Source organism: Salarias fasciatus, assembly GCF_902148845.1.
Source record: "Salarias fasciatus chromosome 7 unlocalized genomic scaffold, fSalaFa1.1 super_scaffold_4, whole genome shotgun sequence".
NCBI classification, from domain to species: domain Eukaryota; kingdom Metazoa; phylum Chordata; class Actinopteri; order Blenniiformes; family Blenniidae; genus Salarias; species Salarias fasciatus.
This window is the reverse complement of record NW_021941229.1, coordinates 27,054,746-27,077,624: the sequence shown is the minus strand read 5'-3', so window position 1 is coordinate 27,077,624 and position 22,879 is coordinate 27,054,746. Positions and strand designations below refer to the sequence as shown.

General features: G+C 47.3%; 3 long non-coding RNA genes across 3 annotated transcripts; all 3 read right to left on the bottom strand.

The window, feature by feature from the left end:
• Positions 1 to 3,567: 3,567 nt before the first annotated feature.
• LOC115382494 (uncharacterized) lies at positions 3,568 to 4,932 on the bottom strand. Its single transcript, XR_003930565.1, has 2 exons — positions 4,759 to 4,932; positions 3,568 to 4,395 (listed from the first exon to the last, which is right to left on the bottom strand). It is a non-coding gene; the product is annotated as an uncharacterized LOC115382494 (long non-coding RNA).
• A 6,715-nt stretch (positions 4,933 to 11,647) lies between these two features.
• Positions 11,648 to 13,069, bottom strand: LOC115382495 (uncharacterized). The gene is made up of 2 exons (XR_003930566.1): positions 12,889 to 13,069; positions 11,648 to 12,524 (listed from the first exon to the last, which is right to left on the bottom strand). It is a non-coding gene; the product is annotated as an uncharacterized LOC115382495 (long non-coding RNA).
• A 7,430-nt stretch (positions 13,070 to 20,499) lies between these two features.
• LOC115382493 (uncharacterized) lies at positions 20,500 to 22,831 on the bottom strand. Its single transcript, XR_003930564.1, has 3 exons — positions 22,723 to 22,831; positions 21,957 to 22,000; positions 20,500 to 21,879 (listed from the first exon to the last, which is right to left on the bottom strand). It is a non-coding gene; the product is annotated as an uncharacterized LOC115382493 (long non-coding RNA).
• Between the last annotated feature and the right edge of the window lie 48 nt (positions 22,832 to 22,879).

The following is a 22,879-nucleotide window of genomic DNA, read 5'->3' as shown; positions in this document are numbered from 1 at the left end:
GCGGTTTTTATTCTTTTGTTTGTATGACTGTTTTTACTGTTCAGCACTTTGCGTTGTTTTTATTATCATGAAAAGTGCTCTACACATAAAGTTTGATGGATTGACTGATTGATTGGGAGACCTCGGGGTCTTCAGGGGTTGTAAAGCTGCTGAAGCAGCAGTGGCGGTCACGGTGGACAGAGGGTTGGTTGGAGACGACCTCGCTCGCTGGAGGGTGCACCAGCCCGCCTTTCTCAGCAACAAACAACAACCGAGGGGAGAGGAAGCGCTCCGGACGCAGTCAGTTGCACGGCTGAGTGCACGTGGAGACGTGCACGAGGAGAGCGAAGGAGAGCAAAGTGAGGAGGACGTACCACTGTCTGTAAGCAGCAGCGTGGATCAGCTGTTCAGTGTGGCCTGCTTCCTGCTGAACTGCCAGAATGGGCCGTTAGTGAAGGAACGGGAACTCAGCAATGAGCTGAAGATGGAGCCTGTTTCCTAAAAATCACACTTTTTGTCCTCATTAAACCAGCTTTTGGTTTTTGACTGACTAGAAATGAAAAATAAAGGAAATGAGAGCTGACATTATAACAGGTAGAATTAGGTAGAAGTAGGATATACCGCTCTATACACGATGAGAGATGATATAAGAGGTACGGGGGGGGGGGGGGGGGGGGGGGGGGGGCAGGATGGAGGGACAGCACAGTGACAGTTGTAACAGTGGATACGTTTCCATGCAGGCAGGAACCCTTTCTTAACCCGAAATCCTCAGTAACCGGCTGCTGTCAGCCATGAAAACACCTGCAAAAACCTCAATCTGCTCATATTCCGGGTTCTAAAAACCCCAATGTTACCCCTGGCTCCTCCTTTTCTATCCTGAATTTGTGGTCATCAGAATATTTCGGTCAAAAGGGACATTAAATCCTGTTCTGCCAGGTTCTATCCACAGGGAATCTGGTCTTCTGAGTCCAGGAACTGCTTGTGATCCGGTTTGAATAACGATGGTTCAGTTCTTCTCTTTTACTGAAAAAACCCTGCATCGCTTCATGAACCCGTTCCAGCTTCTTCTGGGGCTCGTCTCGCCGCTGAACACTCTGTTTCTGACAGCATGCAGAGAGAGCCTGGCAGGACCCGATCCGGACCCGGAACACGATCCGGACCCGGAACACGATCCGGACCAGACCCTGCTGCACATGCGCCCGCATGATCGCAACTGGATTTACAGAGAGACGGCTCTGTCTGTCCCGCTGTCTAAAGTCCAGGAAGATTACATTCTTTAAAAAACTGAAACAATCTGTGTGTGTGTGTGTGTGGGAGGGGGGGTCATATGTGCAGGTCTATATTGAGGCGTTGGAGCAGCAACTTGCGGGCAAGAAGACGAGGCGAGGTCTGCTCTGTTGCTCAACTGAAGCTTTATTGTGAAAACAACCAAGCAAGGAAACTTAACACACCAACATAGAGACAAAATAAAAGCCCCAGCTCAACCCCCCAAGTGACCCCCTAGACCCACGGTCCGACACATAATGAACATAAAAGGACACAAACAGCAACAGTAAGCAAAACACAACCACAACAAAAGGAAACGCAAATAAATCACATAACCCCCATATATGGCCCTGAAAGTCCCGAACGGGGAGCTCCCATAATGCCCCGCGGCTCCCTGGAACACTCAGTTCTGGGGCAGTGGCTCCCTAGCGCCCCTAGCGACCCCCGCGGTCGCTACAATATTAAGCATCTCAGTTAGAATATTTTAGAAAGATGCGTCCGTCCCATTATCACACAGAGAAATGATCATTTAACATCACATACTGAAAAAGCCGTCAGACTAAACTCTGGACGGGACATTGTGTTTGTGAAGAGCCCGTTTTTACAAACGATTTGTCTGAAATAGCTTCACTCAGCATCACGACCTCCTCTGCCCTCCTCTCACATCCACTGAGGAGGATTCTGTGTTTTCCCACCGTAGTGATGGACAGAACCGTCCGACTGAAGCAGTCTGCTGCTTTTAACACCGACTGAGAAAAGACGCTTTGAAGGAATCTGATTACAACAAGCTGCCGAACGGGAGGCTTTCAGTCTGCCTCACAACACACACTTCAGTCCAGCTGGATGTTCCTGTGGTGAACAGAGTCTCTCCTGGACAGTAGAGTCTGAGCCTCTGGCACCGGGTCCCGTTGTCCAGGGCCTGGTCTCTGGTCCCTGGCTCCTGGCTCCTGGTCCCTGGCTCCTGGTCCCTGGCTCCTGGTCCCTGGCTCCTGGTCCCTGGCTCCTGGTCCCTGGCTCCTGGTCCCTGGTCCCTGGCTCCTGGTCCCTGGCTCCTGGTCTCTGGTCCCTGGCTCCTGGCTCCTGGTCCCTGGTCCCTGGCTCCTGGTCCCTGGCTCCTGGTCCCTGGCTCCTGGTCCCTGGCTCCTGGTCCCTGGTCCCTGGTCCCTGGTCCCTGGCTCCTGGTCCCTGGCTCCTGGTCCCTGGCTCCTGGTCCCTGGCTCCTGGTCCCTGGTCCCTGGCTCCTGGTCCCTGGCTCCTGGTCCCTGGCTCCTGGTCCCTGGTCCCTGGCTCCTGGTCCCTGGCTCCTGGTCCCTGGCTCCTGGTCCCTGGCTCCTGGTCCCTGGCTCCTGGTCCCTGGCTCCTGGTCCCTGGCTCCTGGTCTCTGTCTCTCCACTCTCTATCAGTCAGATGTGACGTTACACACCACAGAGCTTCAGTGATGAACATCCGACACACAGCAGCTGCCTGACTTCATCACATTATCAGACCAGAGAAAAGTTTCTTCACTGCAGTTATTTTTATTGACATTTCATTAAACTGAACTCGACTCGACTGCAGAGAACAAATCCACAGACAACAACATGCGGTCTGTATGAATGAATGAAAGCATGAATTTATTTCAAACATAAAAAATGAGTGGAAAAACAAAGAACAGAATACAAAGAAAAAAGATCTGAAAAGGAGCAGGAAGTAATATAACATGTTTAATTTGTTCGTAATATTCTTTAGTTGTGTACTTTTGTAACAGGTTATTCAGATTCAGATTCAGATTCAGAAAACTTTATTGATCCCACAGGGCAATTCGTTTGCAGCATATCCCGAGTCGTTTCACACGTAAATACAACATGAGACAGACCAGTTTAACCACAAGTGGAACTCAGGTTGAAAAATATTAAAATGTTATGTACAGAGTATCATATGTCAGCAGGAACTAGAATAAAATGGAAGAATTCCCACAAAAGAAACTGGACAGAATCAGATCGTCTGTCAGAGCAAATCTGTTATTTTCACAGGAAAAAGACCATAAAGCCCCCCCCCCCCCCCCCACACACACACACACACTCCTTACTTTCTCTCAGTTTCTATTCTTCCCTTTATTGTTCTTTTGTACAGGTTTAATCCCCTCCCTCTCCGTTTTTTTCTTTGAATTCTTTTATCTCATGTATATTCTCTAAACTATTAATAGGAGGACAATTCAGCATGCAAAGAAGATGGAATGATTTTGTAGACTTGACCTGACAGGTTGGAGACATCAGCACAGAAACATCAGGAAGGATCAAAGGTCAGTCAAATGAATCCAACAGGTCAGAGGGAAGGCTCTGGGTCTGTGTGTGTGTGTGTGTGTGTGTGTGTGTGTGTGTGTGTGTGTGTGTGTGTGTGTGTGTGTGTGTGTGTGTGTGTGTGTGTGTGAGTTCTCTTCACTTCCTGAACTTTGCCATTTCCTCCCTCATCAGACAGAAGTTCTCAGTGATCTTCTGACACTTATCAGCTGACTGAATGATGGTGTCTCTCAGCTTCCGGTCCTCTTCAGGTGTTTCAGTGTAGCCAAACAAGCTCCGGATGAACACCACCACCTTGGTTAGCCACTCGGTTACATATTGAATAAAAGCCTCCACCACATGAACAGCTCCTCTACTCTTCTCCTTCAGCTCAGACACCTGATGGAGGAGCTCCTGAAGATCCTCCACATCTTTCAGGGACTCTTTAGCCTGATACTTGGAGACGTTCTCCTCCAGATCTTTACATGTTTGATGGATTTGAACCAAGAGCTGCTTCATCGGTTCAACAGTCTTCATAAACTCTGCTCCCAGATTCTTCGCCTTTTGACCTCTTTCCTTCACACTCATCACTTTTGTTACTTTTACACCTACAACCGAAGCTTCATCTGCATGAGCTGCTCCACCAAACACACCGATCACGGAAGAACCTCCACCTCCTCTCTGATTGTCTGCTTTTCCCTGCATGGCTTCGACTTCTTCAGAAATCCTCAGAAGCTCCTCCACGATCTCCCTCATCCTTGGTTCTTTTCTGTTGAGCTCCGAGGTGAAAGAATCTGAATCCAGCAGAAGTTTATTGACCAGATCTGACAGGTGAGGCGGCAGCTCTCTGCTGTGCCATCTCCTTGGTCTTGAAGCCATCTCTTGAAGGTTCCTTTAAAAACAACAAATACATAGTTCAAAACCCTCTGAAGTGATTTCCTGGATGTTTTCTTTCATTCTGTCTCACAGATGAAGTGTGGCTCCCGGCCTCCAGCCTCGGGGGGCCTGGGCCGGGGCGTTGTTGTCTCACAATCATAAAAGACTGTGGAGCAGTCAGAGAACACATCTTTATCACCATCATCACAGGGCTGCAGAACCTCCAGGACAACCCTGCTCTAAAGTAACGGAGAAATGCACTCGACACAAGCTGTGTTCACACTCTAAAGCTGGTTCTGCGCCCCAGAGAGACCAGAGCTGCTCCAGAACTCTGAACAGCTCAGATCAGGCGGAAGGACCTGATTTCACGTTTACAGACCTGAGCAGCAGGAAAAGACGAAGTTATCCGTGCGTGACGCTGGAAGCTGCGGTGCGGTCGAAGTGAAACGCAGATATTCGCCGTATACCTTCTAGAAAAGGTCCAGAATTTCCGTATAACCAGTGAAAAAGGCACAAAGACACGTGTCGGCGGGGTTTTGGGGCAAAACTTTCACTTTCGATTTCGTACGCCCGCCTTTTCAGTCCGGAGCATCACTTCTGGGCTGTAGGGGCTTCCGTCGAGCGTGACGTCACCCAGTGCTGATTCAGGAAGTCGTGAAGTTTTTTTTATTCAAAAGAACAATGTCACACTCATTGTAGATTCCTTGCTGACTGCATGGTGGCACAAGCAGCAGTGTTTCACTGCGGTAAAGTTTTTCACAGAGGGATGGCTTTACTGCAGCGTTGTTTCTGAGCCACGTTTATAATTTTGCTGTGCACTGTTCAGCATTTGATGAGTATATATTTGATAAGAAAATGTGTTTCATGTTTCTGTGTTTATATTTTATGGGTAAAACGCTGATTACTTTGGTTATGACAGCTTTACATGGCTAAGATTGTAATTTTCAGTTACATACGGAACACTGAGACTGTATAGTTTAATTTTGATTTAAGCCATTATAAAGATACTTTGTGTTACTGGTACAATGTTATTTTTCTAACAATGTTAATTGTGTGGTTTTCATCTGACAGTTGCTGTAACAGAAATTGTGTTTAATTTTGAAGACTCCATTATTACACTGGATATGACTCAACAAACAGCGTGTCGAAGTTGTTCCTTTACTATCCCTTTACAGGGTGTAACAGAAGCACACATACTTGTAAGCCTTAAACATGTGATGTGGTCGTTGATCAAGCTGTAATACATTAATGACATTAATTAAGATGTATTGTTTTTTTCTACTGACAACAGCAAAACCAAAAGACCTCTCAACTCGATCGGTGTTGTCAATCGGTTCCTCATCAGAAGACGAAAGGAAGAAGAAGAAGCCCAAGAACTAAAAGAAGAAAAAGCAGAAATCAAAAAGAAAAGGTCTAAAAAGTAGACTATCTATGTGAATGAAAACATATTGTTGCAGTTGTAATTTTCTAAGTTTTAGTGGAGTTTGTGTGGCACTTTTTTTGATGAATTGGGCACAATTATGTTTATGTGAAAATTCGCAGTACTTTCATATATAGTAGCTGAATATTATTTATATAGTGGTTTAGCTTATGTAGTAGTTTCCTAGTTGAAATAAATATAATATGTTTTCTTAAAAGTAAAAGTGATCAATAATGCATCATGTTTTGATTATTTTACTCTGGTTTATTACTAAAACTCCCGGCAGCCAGCCCGACCAAAAGGAACTGGAGCAAAGACCGAGCTCAGCCTCGCCCTTTTATACGGTTTCTGGAAGTTCCAGCCCCCCTCTGCTCCGCTATATGAAACTCCGTTGGGACGGTACACATGCTAAACACTCCTCCTGATATCACTCCGTAGTGAATGTACACCTCTCATCAAACCTGTCAGTTCCCCCTCTCCTTCCTCCACCAAGGTGTCCAGTCCTGGACCCCCCCAGTCCTCTCTGTCAGGACTTTCAGCTTCTCCATACATCTCACACCAGAGCCAAGTTCTTCCTAACATTTCATATCGTTCTTCATTGCTTGACTTGTGAGAAAAGGAAAAAGGAGCCCAGACCAGGTGGCCTCTGCCTCTGAAAAAAGAAGAACAGACTGGCAGGCTGCCCGGAGGATGCCAGTAAGAAAAAAGGGAAAAGGCGTGCAGAAAAAACAAAAAGAGAGGCAAACTAATACTCGGGCTTTGTGTCACTCATAATACATCTTTTTCCTACACCTGTTTACACAATCACTCTGTACCTAAACAGAGACATGAATAACATGAACATTACTAAATAACATATTATAATAAAGATGATGTGAAGAAAACTATATAATTATTCAACAACGTCTGCATGTCTTGTCATTATTATGTGAAACACTCATCAATACGTTACAGTATTTCAGTTTGTCATTGGTATAAACAATCTGTAGGGCTTCCATGGGGCTTCTTAAGAGGAAGTGGCTCATCAAGGCTGTACAGTAAAAGCATATGTTCAGGAAAATTACACTGCTTTGATAAGTACATGGTAAAACACGGGAAACTACAGTGTAAGACTCCAGGACTTACACTGTAAGACACGAGCGTAAGTACCCCATAGAGTCCGTAAAATGTCATGCTACAGTTATGAGAGTTACCTCCACAGTTGAGGAAACTACACATTAAGACACGTCAAACTACACTGTAAGACACCAGCACTGACGCTGTCAGGAACAAGTGTAAGTACTCCTCAGGTTCCACGAAATAGCATGTACATGTCCGACAGTTACCTTCTAGTTGAGGAAACTACACTGTAAGAGAAGGGAAGCTACTCTGTAAGACACGGGCCGTATTATAAAGTGCTACCAAAGAAGCATATTGTTTGGTTTATTATCATTATTTTTCACACTATTAATTTCAACAGGCACAACGCCACTATTGGTGTGTTTGTTGACTGATAAACTCCATTCCACCAAGCTGGGCGTGGCTGCGTACCGGGGAGGTGTGGACAGTCCAGCTGGGCGCAGTGATCATTTCGTGCGCCGGCTGGAGAGCAGACGGTCTGGTGATAATTTGTCTGAGAAAAGCTCAGAGGCAGGTTTCCAGCTTGTTCGTGCCATTAAAGACAAGATCAGTCATGAAATAGAAACATTTTTCTAAACGCTTACACAAACACCACAGAAGAAGAACGGCCCCTGAAGGCAGGCTCTCTCTGTATGTTGTTAGAAAAAGAGTTTTAGCCGTAAGGCGCGGCCAGTAGAAGCTGGAACAAGTTCAATGATGCGATGCACCGTTTTCCAGTAAAAGAGAAGAACTAAATGATCATTTTCATACATTTTATTTATGTAGTAGCAGTTAAACTGTATCACAAGTAGTTCCTGTACTCAGAAGACCAGATTCCCTGCGGATAGAACAGTATTTCACGTTTCCTTTTGACCGGAATATTCCAATGAGAGTTTATATGACCAGAAATTTGGGTCAGAAAAGGAGGAACCAGGGGTAATATTGGGGTTTCTGCAGGTGTTTACGTGGCTGTGCGCAACCAAGTTATTGAGAATATTCCGTTAATGAAGGGTTTATCACCAACACTATGACTCATCAAACCCACACCTGCTGCGGTGTTTGTCCGTCTAAAGGCAGGTGATTAAGACACAGAGGGCTGCGGCGGCGAACCACGGTCCATTCTCCATTATTTTCTCCTATGGCCAAAGCCGAAATCCCAAGAAAATAAAATCATAAGGGATTTTTAAAACGAGAGAAACAGAAAAAAAGGGGGGAAAACGGAAAAAAAATTAAGCAATCCTAAAGTGTTTTTTGGGTTATGTTTCGACCGCTGTCGCTTTCAAGGAACACTCCGAAGATTTTGGACCCACGCCCTATCCCTGTCATTTTTATAGTGAGACAAGATCATACATACCTTTATAGTCTCTTGCGTCCAGCGGCTGGATCCCAGCTGTTAGCATCGTAGTTAGCTTAGTTCAATTCCTGGAGGTGAACAGGAGACAGAGCTTGACAGACGAAAGTGGACAAAGTCCTCCTTCCAGTGGTCCAGCGGACGGCGTATTAGCACGTGAAGTAAATCCCAATGGTTATAAAACATTTTAAAAGACGTGTTTTCTTTTCAATCCGTTAAAATAACGTGTTGATACACAGACCTGCTCATGGCGGCGCTCCGAGGAAGGATATACCGGAGCACAGCGGCCGAGTCTATGGCTTCTACTGCTGTGCTCCGGTGTATCCGTCATGGAGCTGCTTGTGCAGGTCTGTGTATCAAAACGTTATTTAAACGTTTCAGGTGCGATTCTATGTGGACTGCCCTGCCACGCTGCATACGCATGGTCAAGGTCAAGGTCAAGTTTATTTCTAAAGCACATTTAAAATACAGTTTCCACTGCCCAAAGTGCTGTACAAAACAATGACATGCAAATTATAACAGATACACAGGGAGACATACGGATCACAATCCATTCTCAGCTGGTGTTAAAGGCCGCTGCAAAAAGGCGGGTCTTCAACAGCGCTTTAAAAGCGTAAAACATCTGGAGCACAGCGAATACTCAAAGGGAGACTGTTCCACAGTTTAGGCCCAGCTACAGCAAACGCCCTATCACCCCTGGTCTTTAGTCTTGACCTAGGACGAGCTAGAAACAGCTGGTCACATGACCTCAGAGCTCTTACAGGAGCACAGACAGACAATAACTCACTCAAATATACTGGGGCCAGCCCATTTAAAGCTTTAAAAACCAGTAATAACATTTTAAATTGAATCCTAAAAGCCACTGGCAGCCAGTGAAGGACTGCAGCTCCGGAGTAATCTGCTCCGAGCGCCTGGTGCTGTCAGGAAGCGCTGCAGCCGGCGGATGGAGGAGGCGTCCAGACCAAAACATCATGAGTTACAATAATCCAGTCTGGATGTAACAAAGACATGGATGACTCTCTCCAGCTGATCTGACGGCAGGTAAGACTTCACTTTGCTCAGGAGTCTAAGTTGATAAAAGCTGGTTTTCACCACTGAACTGATTTGCTTGTCAAACTTCAATGACTTGTCGATTGTGACTCCAAGATTTCTTACTGATTGACATCTGTTTGAGGACGGCATCCCAAGAGCGGTAGATGGAATCAGATGTCTGGCTGTCATCACAAACAATACAATCTGTTTTGCTTTCATTGAGATTAAGAAAGTTTGATTTCAACCAGTCTTTGATTTCAGTCTTTAATTACAGATGCATTAAACAGCGTAACAAGCAGGTCAATCATCATTTCTACCGGTGATTTTGAGGAGGACAGAACCTGGGCTGCAGCACGAGGGAGTTATTATTTCACTTACTTATTCATTTCTTATTTTGTTTTGTTTTTTTGCTTCTGGGGGGTGGTGGTGGGGGGGGGGGGGGGCATATTTAATCAATAAATAATCTGCACACATATATGCACACAATGGAGTCAGGAAGTCTTTCAAAGTATAAGACCAGGGCCGGTCCGGGCTTCTCAGAGTGGGGCAGCACAGAGCGGTGCTTTGCTGCAGTGCATTAAAAAAAGAGGAGATGTGTTTGAACAGAACGTTCCTGACCTGGGCTGACACAGTTCAGCTCTTCTGAGGGTTCGAGGGAGAATGGTCTGGGATGCAATCAATCTCTTTCCCTCATTTTACCGTTTGGGTGCGGCAGCCCATTTATTTCCCTCTGAGCACAAACCGTACAGCCCGTTACCACGTCTGCAGCCCATACATCCAACTGCTCAGTTTCCTTTTCCACGCCAACCCGATTCCACACGCCAACAGACACGGTAGAAAGACTTTATGCCATCCCTCTGGCACACCTGCCGCTAATCACCCATCCTGCTCCCCCTAGTGGTCAAATTAGGCCTAACCTCGTGGTCAGAGGGTTCTGCGCATGTGACGCATGATCGCGACCCGATTCACGGCGAGACAGCTCGTTATGGCAACTCTACTTGGACAAACTTTATTAAGGCGTACGTCTGTTCAAGGTTTAGTAAAATTACATTCTTGAAAAAATAGAAACAATCTGTGTGTGTGTGTGTGTGTGTGTGTGTGTGTGTGTGTGTGTGTGTGTGTGTGTGTGTGTGTCTGGGAGGCTTTCAGTCTCCCTCACAACACACTTCAGTCCAGCTGGATGTTCCTGTGGTGAACAGAGTCTCTCCTGGACAGTAGAGTCTGAGCCTCTGGCACCGGGTCCCGTTCTCCAGGGCCTGGTCTCTGGTCCCTGGTCCCTGGATCCTGGTCCCTGGTCCCTGGTCCCTGGCTCCTGGCTCCTGGTCCCTGGCTCCTGGTCCCTGGCTCCTGGTCCCTGGCTCCTGGTCCCTGGCTCCTGGTCCCTGGTCCCTGGCTCCTGGTCCCTGGCTCCTGGTCCCTGGTCCCTGGCTCCTGGTCCCTGGTCCCTGGCTCCTGGTCCCTGGCTCCTGGTCCCTGGTCCCTGGCTCCTGGTCCCTGGTCCCTGGCTCCTGGTCCCTGGATCCTGGTCCCTGGCTCCTGGCTCCTGGTCCCTGGCTCCTGGTCCCTGGCTCCTGGTCTCTGTCTCTCCACTCTCCATCAGTCAGATGTGACGTTACACACCACAGAGCTTCAGTGATGAACATCCGACACACAGCAGCTGCCTGACTTCATCACATTATCAGACCAGAGAAAAGTTTCTTCACTGCAGTTATTTTTATTGACATTTCATTAAACTGAACTCGACTCGACTGCAGAGAACAAATCCACAGACAACAACATGCGGTCTGTATGAATGAATGAAAGCATGAATTTATTTCAAACATAAAAAATGAGTGGAAAAACAAAGAACAGAATACAAAGAAAAAAGATCTGAAAAGGAGCAGGAAGTAATAAAACATGTTTAATTTGTTCGTAATATTCTTTAGTTGTGTACTTTTGTAACAGGTTATGTACAGAGTATCATATGTCAGCAGGAACTAGAATAAAATGGAAGAATTCCCACAAAAGAAACTGGACAGAATCAGATCGTCTGTCAGAGCAAATCTGTTATTTTCACAGGAAAAAGACCATAAAGCCCCCCCCCCCCCCCCCCACACACACACACACACACTCCTTACTTTCTCTCAGTTTCTATTCTTCCCTTTATTGTTCTTTTGTACAGGTTTAACCCCCTCCCTCTCCGTTTTTTTTCTTTGAATTCTTTTATCTCATGTATATTCTCTAAACTATTAATAGGAGGACAATTCAGCATGCAAAGAAGATGGAATGATTTTGTAGACTTGACCTGACAGGTTGGAGATATCAGCACAGAAACATCAGGAAGGATCAAAGGTCAGTCGAATGAATCCAACAGGTCAGAGGGAAGGCTCTGGGTCTGTGTGTGTGTGTGTGTGTGTGTGTGTGTGTGTGTGTGTGTGTGTGTGTGTGTGTGTGTGTGTGTGTGTGTGTGTGTGTGTGTGTGTGTGTGTGTGTGAGTTCTCTTCACTTCCTGAACTTTGCCATTTCCTCCCTCATCAGACAGAAGTTCTCAGTGATCTTCTGACACTTATCAGCTGACTGAATGATGGTGTCTCTCAGCTTCTGGTCTTCTTCAGGTGTTTCAGTGTAGCCAAACAAGCTCTGGAAGAACACCACCACCTTGGTGAGCCACTCGGTTACAATTTGAATAAAAGCCTCCACCACATGAAGAGCTCCTCTACTCTTCTCCTTCAGCTCAGACACCTGATGGAGGAGCTCCTGAAGATCCTGCACACCTTTCAGGGACTCTTTAGCCTGATACTTGGAGACGTTCTCCTCCAGATCTTTACATGTTTGATGGATTTGAACCAAGAGCTTCTTCATCGGTTCAACAGTCTTCATAAACTCTTCTCCCAGATTCTTCGCCTTTTCAGCTCTTTCCTTCACACTCGTCACTTTAGTTACTTTTACAACTGCGGCCGAAGATTCACCTGCATGAGCTGCTCCACCAGCTGCTGCTGCAGCAAACACACCGGACACGGAAGAACCTCCACCTCCTCTAGCTCCACCTCCTCTCTGATTGTCTGCTTTTCCCTGCATGGCTTTGACTTCTTCAGAAATCCTCCGAAGCTCCTTCACGATCTCCCTCATCCTTGGTTCTTTTCTGTTGAGCTCCGAGGTGAAAGAATCTGAATCCTGCAGAAGTTTATTGACCAGATCTGACAGGTGAGGCGGCAGCTCTCTGCTGTGCCATCTCCTTGGTCTTGAAGCCATCTCTTGAAGGTTCCTTTAAAAACAACAAATAAATAGTTTAAAACCCTCTGAAGTGATTTCCTGGATGTTTTCTTTCATTCTGTCTCACAGATGAAGCGTCGCTCCCGGCCTCCAGCCTCGGGGGGCCTGGGCCGGGGGCGTTGTTGTCTCACAATCATAAAAGACTGTGGAGCAGTCAGAGAACACATCTTTATCACCATCATCACAGGGCTGCAGAACCTCCAGGACACCCCTGCTCTAAAGTAACGGAGAAATGCACTCGACACAAGCTGTGTTCACACTCTAAAGCTGGTTCTGCGCCCCAGAGAGACCAGAGCTGCTCCAGAACTCTGAACAGCTCAGATCAGGCGGAAGGACCTGATTTCACGTTTACAGACCTGAGCAGCAGAAAAAGACGAAGTTATCCGTGCGTGACGCTGGAAGCTGCGGTGAGGTCGAAGTGAAACGCAGATATTCGCCGTATACCTTCTAGAAAAGGTCCAGAATTTCCGTAAAACCAGTGAAAAAGGCACAAAGACACGTGTCGGCGGGGTTTTGGGGCAAAACTTTCACTTTCGATTTCGTACGCCCGCCTTTTCAGTCCGGAGCATCACTTCTGGGCTGTAGGGGCTTCCGTCGAGCGTGACGTCACCCAGTGCTGATTCAGGAAGTCGTGAAGTTTTTTTTATTCAAAAGAACAATGTCACACTCATTGTAGATTCCTTGCTGACTGCATGGTGGCACAAGCAGCAGTGTTTCACTGCGGTAAAGTTTTTCACAGAGGGATGGCTTTACTGCAGTGTTGTTTCTGAGCCACGTTTATAATTTTGCTGTGCACTGTTCAGCATTTGATGAGTATATATTTGATAAGAAAATGTGTTTCATGTTCCTGTGTTTATATTTTATGGGTAAAACGCTGATATTACTTTGGTTATGACAGCTTTACATGGCTAAGATTGTAATTTTCAGTTACATACGGAACACTGAGACTGTATAGTTTAATTTTGATTTAAGCCATTATAAAGATACTTTGTGTTACTGGTACAATGTTATTTTTCTAACAATGTTAATTGTATGGTTTTCATCTGACAGTTGCTGTAACAGAAATTGTGTTTAATTTTGAAGACTCCATTATTACACTGGATATGACTCAACAAACAGCGTGTCGAAGTTGTTCCTTTACTATCCCTTTACAGGGTGTAACAGAAGCACACATACTTGTAAGCCTTAAACATGTGATGTGGTCATTGATCAAGCTGTAATACATTAATGACATTAATTAAGATGTATTGTTTTTTTCTACTGACAACAGCAAAACCAAAAGACCTCTCAACTCGATCGGTGTTGTCAATCGGTTCCTCATCAGAAGACGAAAGGAAGAAGAAGAAGCCCAAGAACTAAAAGAAGAAAAAGCAGAAATCAAAAAGAAAAGGTCTAAAAAGTAGACTATCTATGTGAATGAAAACATATTGTTGCAGTTGTAATTTTCTAAGTTTTAGTGGAGTTTGTGTGGCACTTTTTTTGATGAATTGGGCACAATTATGTTTTTGTGAAAATTCGCAGTACTTTCATATATAGTAGCTGAATATTATTTATATAGTGGTTTAGCTTATGTAGTAGTTTCCTAGTTGAAATAAATATAATATGTTTTCTTAAAAGTAAAAGTGATCAATAATGCATCATGTTTTGATTATTTTACTCTGGTTTATTACTAAAACTCCCGGCAGCCAGCCCGACCAAAAGGAACTGGAGCAAAGACCGAGCTCAGCCTCGCCCTTTTATACTGTTTCTGGAAGTTCCAGCCCCCCTCTGCTCCGCTATATGAAACTCCGTTGGGACGGTACACATGCTAAACACTCCTCCTGATATCACTCCGTAGTGAATGTACACCTCTTATCAAACCTGTCAGTTCCCTCTCTCCTTCCTCCACCAAGGTGTCCAGTCCTGGACCCCCCCAGTCCTCTCTGTCAGGACTTTCAGCTTCTCCATACATCTCACACCAGAGCCAAGTACTTCCTAACATTTCATATCGTTCTTCATTGCTTGACTTGTGAGAAAAGGAAAAAGAAGCCCAGACCAGGTGGCCTCTGCCTCTGAAAAAAGAAGAACAGACTGGCAGGCTGCCCGGAGGATGCCAGTAAGAAAAAAGGGAAAAGGCGTGCAGAAAAAACAAAGAGAGGCAAACTAATACTCGGGTTTTGTGTCACACATAATACATCTTTTTCCCACACCTGTTTGCACAATCACTCTGTACCTAAACAGAGACATGAATAACATGAACATTACTAAATAACATATTATAATAAAGATGATGTGAAGAAAACTATATAATTATTCAACAACGTCTGCATGTCTTGTCATTATTATGTGAAACACTCATCAATACGTTACAGTATTTCAGTTTGTCATTGGTATAAACAATCTGTAGGGGTCTGTGGGGCTTCTTAAGAGGAAGTGGCTCATCAAGGCTGTACAGTAAAAGCATATGTTCAGGAAAATTACACTGCTTTGATAAGTACATGGTAAAACACGGGAAACTACAGTGTAAGACTCCAGGACTTACACTGTAAGACACGAGCGTAAGTACCCCATAGAGTCCGTAAAATGTCATGCTACAGTTATGAGAGTTACCTCCACAGTTGAGGAAACTACACATTAAGACACGTCAAACTACACTGTAAGACACCAGCACTTACGCTGTCAGGAACAAGTGTAAGTACTCCTCAGGTTCCACGAAATAACATGTACATGTCCGACAGTTACCTTCTAAGTTGAGGAAACTACACTGTAAGAGAAGGGAAGCTACTCTGTAAGACACGGGCCGTATTATAAAGTGCTACCAAAGAAGCATATTGTTTGGTTTATTATCATTATTTTTCACACTATAAATTCAACAGGCACAACGCCAATATTGGTGTGTTTGTTGACTGATAAACTCCATTCCACCAAGCTGGGCGTGGCTGCGTACCGGGGAGGTGTGGACAGTCCAGCTGGGCGCAGTGATCATTTCGTGCGCCGGCTGGAGAGCAGACGGTCTGGTGATAATTTGTCTGAGAAAAGCTCAGAGGCAGGTTTCCAGCTTGGTCGTGCCATTAAAGACAAGATCAGTCATGAAATAGAAACATTTTTCTAAACGCTTACACAAACACCACAGAAGAAGAAGAAGGGCCCCTGAAGGCAGGCTCTCTCTGTATGTTGTTAGAAAAAGAGTTTTAGCCGTAAGGCGCGGCCAGAAGAAGCTGGAACAAGTTCAATGATGCAATGCAACGTTTTCCAGTAAAAGAGAAGAACTAAATGATCATTTTCATACATTTTATTTATGTAGTAGCAGTTAAACTGTATCACAAGTAGTTCCTGTACTCAGAAGACCAGATTCCCTGCGGATAGAACAGTATTTCACGTTTCCTTTTGACCGGAATATTCCAATGAGAGTTTATATGACCAGAAATTTGGGTCAGAAAAGGAGGAACCAGGGGTAATATTGGGGTTTCTGCAGGTGTTTACGTGGCTGTGCGCAACCAAGTTATTGAGAATATTCCGTTAATGAAGGGTTTATCACCAACACTATGACTCATCAAACCCACACCTGCTGCGGTGTTTGTCCGTCTAAAGGCAGGTGATTAAGACACAGAGGGCTGCGGCGGCGAACCACGGTCCATTCTCCATTATTTTCTCCTATGGCCAAAGCCAAAATCTTGGGAAAATAAAATCATAAGGGATTTTTAAAACGAGAGAAACAGAAAAAAAGGGGGAAAACTGAAAAAAAAATTAAGCAATCCTAAAGTGTTTTTTGGGTTATGTTTCGACCGCTGTCGGTTTCAAGGAACACTCCGAAGATTTTGGACCCACGCCCTATCCCTGTCATTTTTATAGTGAGACAAGATCATACATACCTTTATAGTCTCTTGCGTCCAGCGGCTGGATCCCAGCTGTTAGCATCGTAGTTAGCTTAGCTCAATTCCTGGAGGTGAACAGGAGACAGAGCTTGACAGACAAAAGTGGACAAAGTCCTCCTTCCAGTGGTCCAGCGGACGGCGTGTTAGCACGTGAAGTAAATCCCAATGGTTATAAAACATTTTAAAAGACGTGTTTTCTTTTCAATCCGTTAAAATAACGTTTTGATACACAGACCTGCTCATGGCGGCGCTCCGAGGAAGGATATACCGGAGCACAGCGGCTGAGTCTATGGCTTCTACTGCTGTGCTCCGGTGTATCCGTCATGGAGCTGCTTGTGCAGGTCTGTGTATCAAAACGTTATTTAAACGTTTCAGGTGCGATTCTATGTGGACTGCCCTGCCACGCTGCATACGCATGGTCAAGGTCAAGGTCAGGTTTATTTCTAAAGCACATTTAAAATACAGTTTCCACTGCCCAAAGTGCTGTACAAAACAATGACATACAAATTATAACAGATACGCAGGGAGACATACGGATCACAATACATTCTCAGCTGGTGTTAAAGGCCGCTGCAAAAAGGCGGGTCTTCAACAGCGCTTTAAAAGCGTAAAACATCTGGAGCACAGCGAATACTCAAAGGGAGACTGTTCCACAGTTTAGGCCCAGCTACAGCAAACGCCCTATCACCCCTGGTCTTTAGTCTTGACCTAGGACGAGCTAGAAACAGCTGGTCACATGACCTCAGAGCTCTTACAGGAGCACAGACAGACAATAACTCACTCAAATATCCAGGGGCCAGCCCATTTAAAGCTTTAAAAACCAGTAATAACATTTTAAATTGAATCCTAAAAGACACTGGCAGCCAGTGAAGGACTGCAGCTCCGGAGTAATCTGCTCCGAGCGCCTGGTGCTGTCAGGAAGCGCTGCAGCCGGCGGATGGAGGAGGCGTCCAGACCAAAACATCATGAGTTACAATAATCCAGTCTGGATGTAACAAAGACATGGATGACTCTCTCCAGCTGATCTGACGGCAGGTAAGACTTCACTTTGCTCAGGAGTCTAAGTTGATAAAAGCTGGTTTTCACCACTGAACTGATGTGCTTGTCAAACTTCAATGACTTGTCCATTGTGACTCCAAGATTTCTTACTGATTGACATCTGTTTGAGGACGGCATCCCAAGAGCGGCAGATGGAATCAGATGTCTGGCTGTCATCACAAACAATACAATCTGTTTTGCTTTCATTGAGATTAAGAAAGTTTGATTTCAACCAGTCTTTGATTTCAGTCTTTAATTACAGATGCATTAAACAGCGTAACAAGCAGGTCAATCATCATTTCTACCGGTGATTTTGAGGAGGACAGAACCTGGGCTGCAGCACGAGGGAGTTATTATTTCACTTACTTATTCATTTCTTATTTTGTTTTGTTTTTTTGCTTCTGGGGGGTGGTGGTGGTGGTGGGGGGGGGCATATTTAATCAATAAATAATCTGCACACATATATGCACACAATGGAGTCAGGAAGTCTTTCAAAGTATAAGACCAGGGCCGGTCCGGGCTTCTCAGAGTGGGGCAGCACAGAGCGGTGCTTTGCTGCAGTGCATTAAAAAAAGAGGAGATGTGTTTGAACAGAACGTTCCTCACCTGGGCTGACACAGTTCAGCTCTTCTGAGGGTTCGAGGGAGAATGGTCTAGGATGCAATCAATCACTTTCCCTCATTTTACCGTTTGGGTGTGGCAGCCCATTTATTTCCCTCTGAGCACAAACCGTACAGCCCGTTACCACGTCTGCAGCCCATACATCCAACTGCTCAGTTTCCTTTTCCACGCCAACCCGATTCCACACGCCAACAGACACGGTAGAAAGACTTTATGCCATCCCTCTGGCACACCTGCCGCTAATCACCCATCCTGCTCCCCCTAGTGGTCAAATTAGGCCTAACCTCGTGGTCAGAGGGTTCTGCGCATGTGACCGCATGATCGCGACCCGATTCACGGCGAGACAGCTCGTTATGGCAACTCTACTTGGACAAACTTTATTGAGGCGTACGTCTGTTCAAGGTTTAGTAAAATTACATTCTTGAAAAATAGAAACAATCTGTGTGTGTGTGTGTGTGTGTGTCTGGAAGGCTTTCAGTCTCCCTCACAACACACACTTCAGTCCAGCTGGATGTTCCTGTGGTGAACAGAGTCTCTCCTGGACAGTAGAGTCTGAGCCTCTGGCACCGGGTCCCGTTCTCCAGGGCCTGGTCCCTGGTCCCTGGCTCCTGGTCCCTGGCTCCTGGTCCCTGGTCCCTGGCTCCTGGTCCCTGGCTCCTGGTCCCTGGCTCCTGGTCCCTGGCTCCTGGTCCCTGGTCCCTGGCTCCTGGTCCCTGGTCCCTGGCTCCTGGTCCCTGGCTCCTGGTCCCTGGCTCCTGGCTCCTGGTCCCTGGTCCCTGGCTCCTGGTCCCTGGTCCCTGGTCCCTGGTCCCTGGTCCCTGGCTCCTGGTCCCTGGCTCCTGGTCCCTGGCTCCTGGTCCCTGGTCCCTGGTCCTGGTCCTGGTCCCTGGTCCTGGTCCCTGGCTCCTGGTCCCTGGCTCCTGGTCCCTGGCTCCTGGTCCCTGGCTCCTGGTCCCTGGTCCCTGGCTCCTGGTCCCTGGTCCCTGGCTCCTGGTCCCTGGTCCCTGGTCCCTGGTCCCTGGTCCCTGGCTCCTGGTCCCTGGCTCCTGGTCCCTGGCTCCTGGTCCCTGGTCCCTGGTCCCTGGTCCCTGGCTCCTGGTCCCTGGCTCCTGGTCCCTGGTCCCTGGTCCCTGGTCCCTGGCTCCTGGTCCCTGGCTCCTGGTCCCTGGCTCCTGGTCCCTGGCTCCTGGTCCCTGGTCCCTGGCTCCTGGTCCCTGGTCCCTGGCTCCTGGTCCCTGGCTCCTGGTCCCTGGCTCCTGGTCCCTGGCTCCTGGTCCCTGGCTCCTGGCTCCTGGTCCCTGGTCCCTGGCTCCTGGTCCCTGGCTCCTGGTCCCTGGCTCCTGGTCCCTGGCTCCTGGTCCCTGGTCCCTGGCTCCTGGTCCCTGGTCCCTGGCTCCTGGTCCCTGGCTCCTGGTCCCTGGCTCCTGGTCCCTGGCTCCTGGTCCCTGGTCCCTGGCTCCTGGTCCCTGGTCCCTGGCTCCTGGTCCCTGGCTCCTGGTCCCTGGCTCCTGGCTCCTGGTCCCTGGTCCCTGGCTCCTGGTCCCTGGTCCCTGGTCCCTGGTCCCTGGTCCCTGGCTCCTGGTCCCTGGCTCCTGGTCCCTGGCTCCTGGCTCCTGGTCCCTGGTCCCTGGCTCCTGGTCCCTGGTCCCTGGTCCCTGGTCCCTGGTCCCTGGTCCCTGGTCCCTGGTCCCTGGCTCCTGGTCCCTGGCTCCTGGTCCCTGGTCCCTGGCTCCTGGTCCCTGGTCCCTGGTCCCTGGCTCCTGGTCCCTGGCTCCTGGTCCCTGGTCCCTGGTCCCTGGTCCCTGGTCCCTGGTCCCTGGCTCCTGGTCCCTGGCTCCTGGTCCCTGGCTCCTGGCTCCTGGTCCCTGGCTCCTGGTCCCTGGCTCCTGGTCCCTGGTCCCTGGTCCCTGGTCCCTGGTCCCTGGCTCCTGGTCCCTGGCTCCTGGTCCCTGGCTCCTGGCTCCTGGTCCCTGGCTCCTGGTCCCTGGCTCCTGGTCCCTGGTCCCTGGATCCTGGTCCCTGGCTCCTGGTCCCTGGCTCCTGGCTCCTGGTCCCTGGCTCCTGGTCCCTGGCTCCTGGTCCCTGGTCCCTGGATCCTGGTCCCTGGCTCCTGGTCCCTGGCTCCTGGTTCCTGGCTCCTGGTCCCTGGCTCCTGGTCCCTGGCTCCTGGTCCCTGGCTCCTGGTCCCTGGTCCCTGGCTCCTGGTCCCTGGCTCCTGGTCCCTGGCTCCTGGTCCCTGGCTCCTGGTCCCTGGCTCTCCACTCTCCATCAGTCAGATGTGACGTTACACACCACAGAGCTTCAGTGATAAACATCCGACACACAGCAGCTGCCTGACTTCATCACATTATCAGACCAGAGAAAAGTTTCTTCACTGCAGTTATTTTTATTGACATTTCATTAAACTGAACTCGACTCGACTGCAGAGAACAAATCCACAGACAACAACATGAATGAATGTAAGAATGAATTTATTTCAAACATAAAAAATGAGTTGAAAAACAAAGAACAGAATACAAAGAAAACAGATCTGAAGAGGAGCAGGAAGTAATAAAACATGTTTAATTTGTACGTAATATTATTTAGTTGTGTACTTTTGTAACAGGTTATGTACAGAGTATCATATGTCAGCAGGAACTAGAAGAAAATGGAAGAAACAAAACAATCAGGAGCTGGCGATTGAACGAATGTCTTCTCAACACGTCCGCTCCTCCCGCAGCTCCCGCCTCTTTCCCCTGATTGGGCTGGTAAAATTTTAACTGAGTGAAACCACTGGTCTGTGGAGCGCTACAAGATGGGATCTGCAGGATTTCAGGAACTGAATCAGGCCCATCAGCTGTGCAGGGTTAATATTCTTTAAACCTGAATGAAATCCAAAACAGTGAAGGAACGAACAGATCCAGGAAGCTTCCAGGAGGAAGTGGAGGGGCTGTGTGTGTGTGTGTGTGTGTTGTGTGTGTGTGTGTGTGTGTGTGTGTGTGTGTGTGTGTGTGTGTGTGTGTGTGTGTGTGTGTGTGTGTGTGTGTGTGTTCTCTTCACTTCCTGAACTTTGCCAGTTCCTCCCTCATCAGACAGAAGTCCTCAGTGAGCCTCTGGCTCTGATCAGCTGACTGAATGATGGCGTCTCTCAGCTTCTGGTCTTCTTCAGGTGTTGCAGTGACTCTGAAAACGTTCACGAGCAGCAGCAGCAGGCCGGTTACTGATTGAATCAACACCTCCAGCACATGAACAGCTCCTCCACTCTTCTTCTTCAGCTCAGACACCTGATGGAGGACCTTCTGAAGATCCTCCACATCTTTCAGGGACTCTTCAGCCTGATACTTGGAGACGTTCTCCTCCAGATCTTCACATGTTTGATGGATTTGAACCAAGAGCTGCTTCATCGGTTCAACAATCTTCATCAACTCTTCTCCCAGATTCTTCACCTCTTCAGCACTTCCACTCTCACTCATCATTTTAGTGATATTTGCACTGATGACAACACCTCCACCTGTAAGAGCAGCAGCACCACCAGCTGCAGCAGCAGCAGCAGCAGCAAATGGAAGAAGAACCGGGACTGCTGCACTGAGCAGGAGGAGAGCAGCTCCACCTGCAGCTCCTACAGCTCCGGCTGTTCTTCGAATGTCTGCTCTTCTCTGCATGTCTTTGACTTCTTCAGAAATCCTCAGAAGCTCCTTCACGATCTCCCTCATCCTTGGTTCATTGCTGTTGAGCAGCGAGGTGAAAGAATCTGAATCCAGCTGAAGTTTATTGACCAGACCTGACAGGTTAAACGGCTGGTCTCTGCTGTGCCGTCTCCGTCTCCTTGGAGGTGAATCCATCTCTTGAAGGTTCCTTTAAAAACAACAAATAAATAGTTTCAAACCCTCTGAAGTGATTTCCTGGATGTTTTCTTTCATTCTGTCTCTCACCGGCCTCCAGCCTCGGGGGGTCTGGGGGCTCCAACCTCTTCTTCCTAGAGGAAATCAAACAGCAGTGAAAATATCTCATCAGTACAAAATCCCATCATGCACTGCAGCTCTACAAAAATAACACAAAATACTCTGCGTTCACATGAAACTCATAGGAAAGAAGCAGCAGACAGAACAGGAGCTCCTGCTCTTCCTTCAGTTCTGCTCTCATTAAACATCAGGTCTTCACTGCGGTCAAGCCAGCCGCACTCTGACGGTCAAGCCAGCCACACGGTGTTTAGCGGGGTGTTTAACATATTCTCAGCATTACGGTAAATGTCAGTACTGCAAAATAAACATCAAGCTCCGCGGATCAAAACTCACCTTAATTAATTAATTAATTAATTAATAGATGACACAATAATACTGTTGGTGAAAAACAACGGAACAACGAAGCTTTAAGTAAAGCTTTAATAATGCTGATTTGGATTCAATAAGTCAAAGAATCTGCCAGTAATTGAACTAAAACGCTGCTTTTCCATCAAAATATCAATAGAAACTCCTGACAGGCTTCAGAGTGGGCTGGGTCGACCGCAGTGAAGAACTGAGAGAATATTCCCCCATGCTGCCACATCGTGCTCACTTCAAACTCACTGTGAAATACTCTCGACACAAACTATGTTCAAACTCTAACGCTGGTCCTGCGCCCCAGAGAGACCAAAGCTCCAGAACTCTGAACTGAAGGACCTGATCTCACCTTTACACACCTGATCTCACCTTTACACACCTGAGCAGCAGGAAAAGACGCGGTTATCCGTGCGTGACGCTGGAAGCTGCGGTGCAGTCGAAGTGAAACGCAAATAAACGCAGATAAACCTTCTAGAAAAGGTCCAGCATGGAAGATAAGCATCAGCGTCGGTTTGAAAAAACTTTCACTTTTGAAT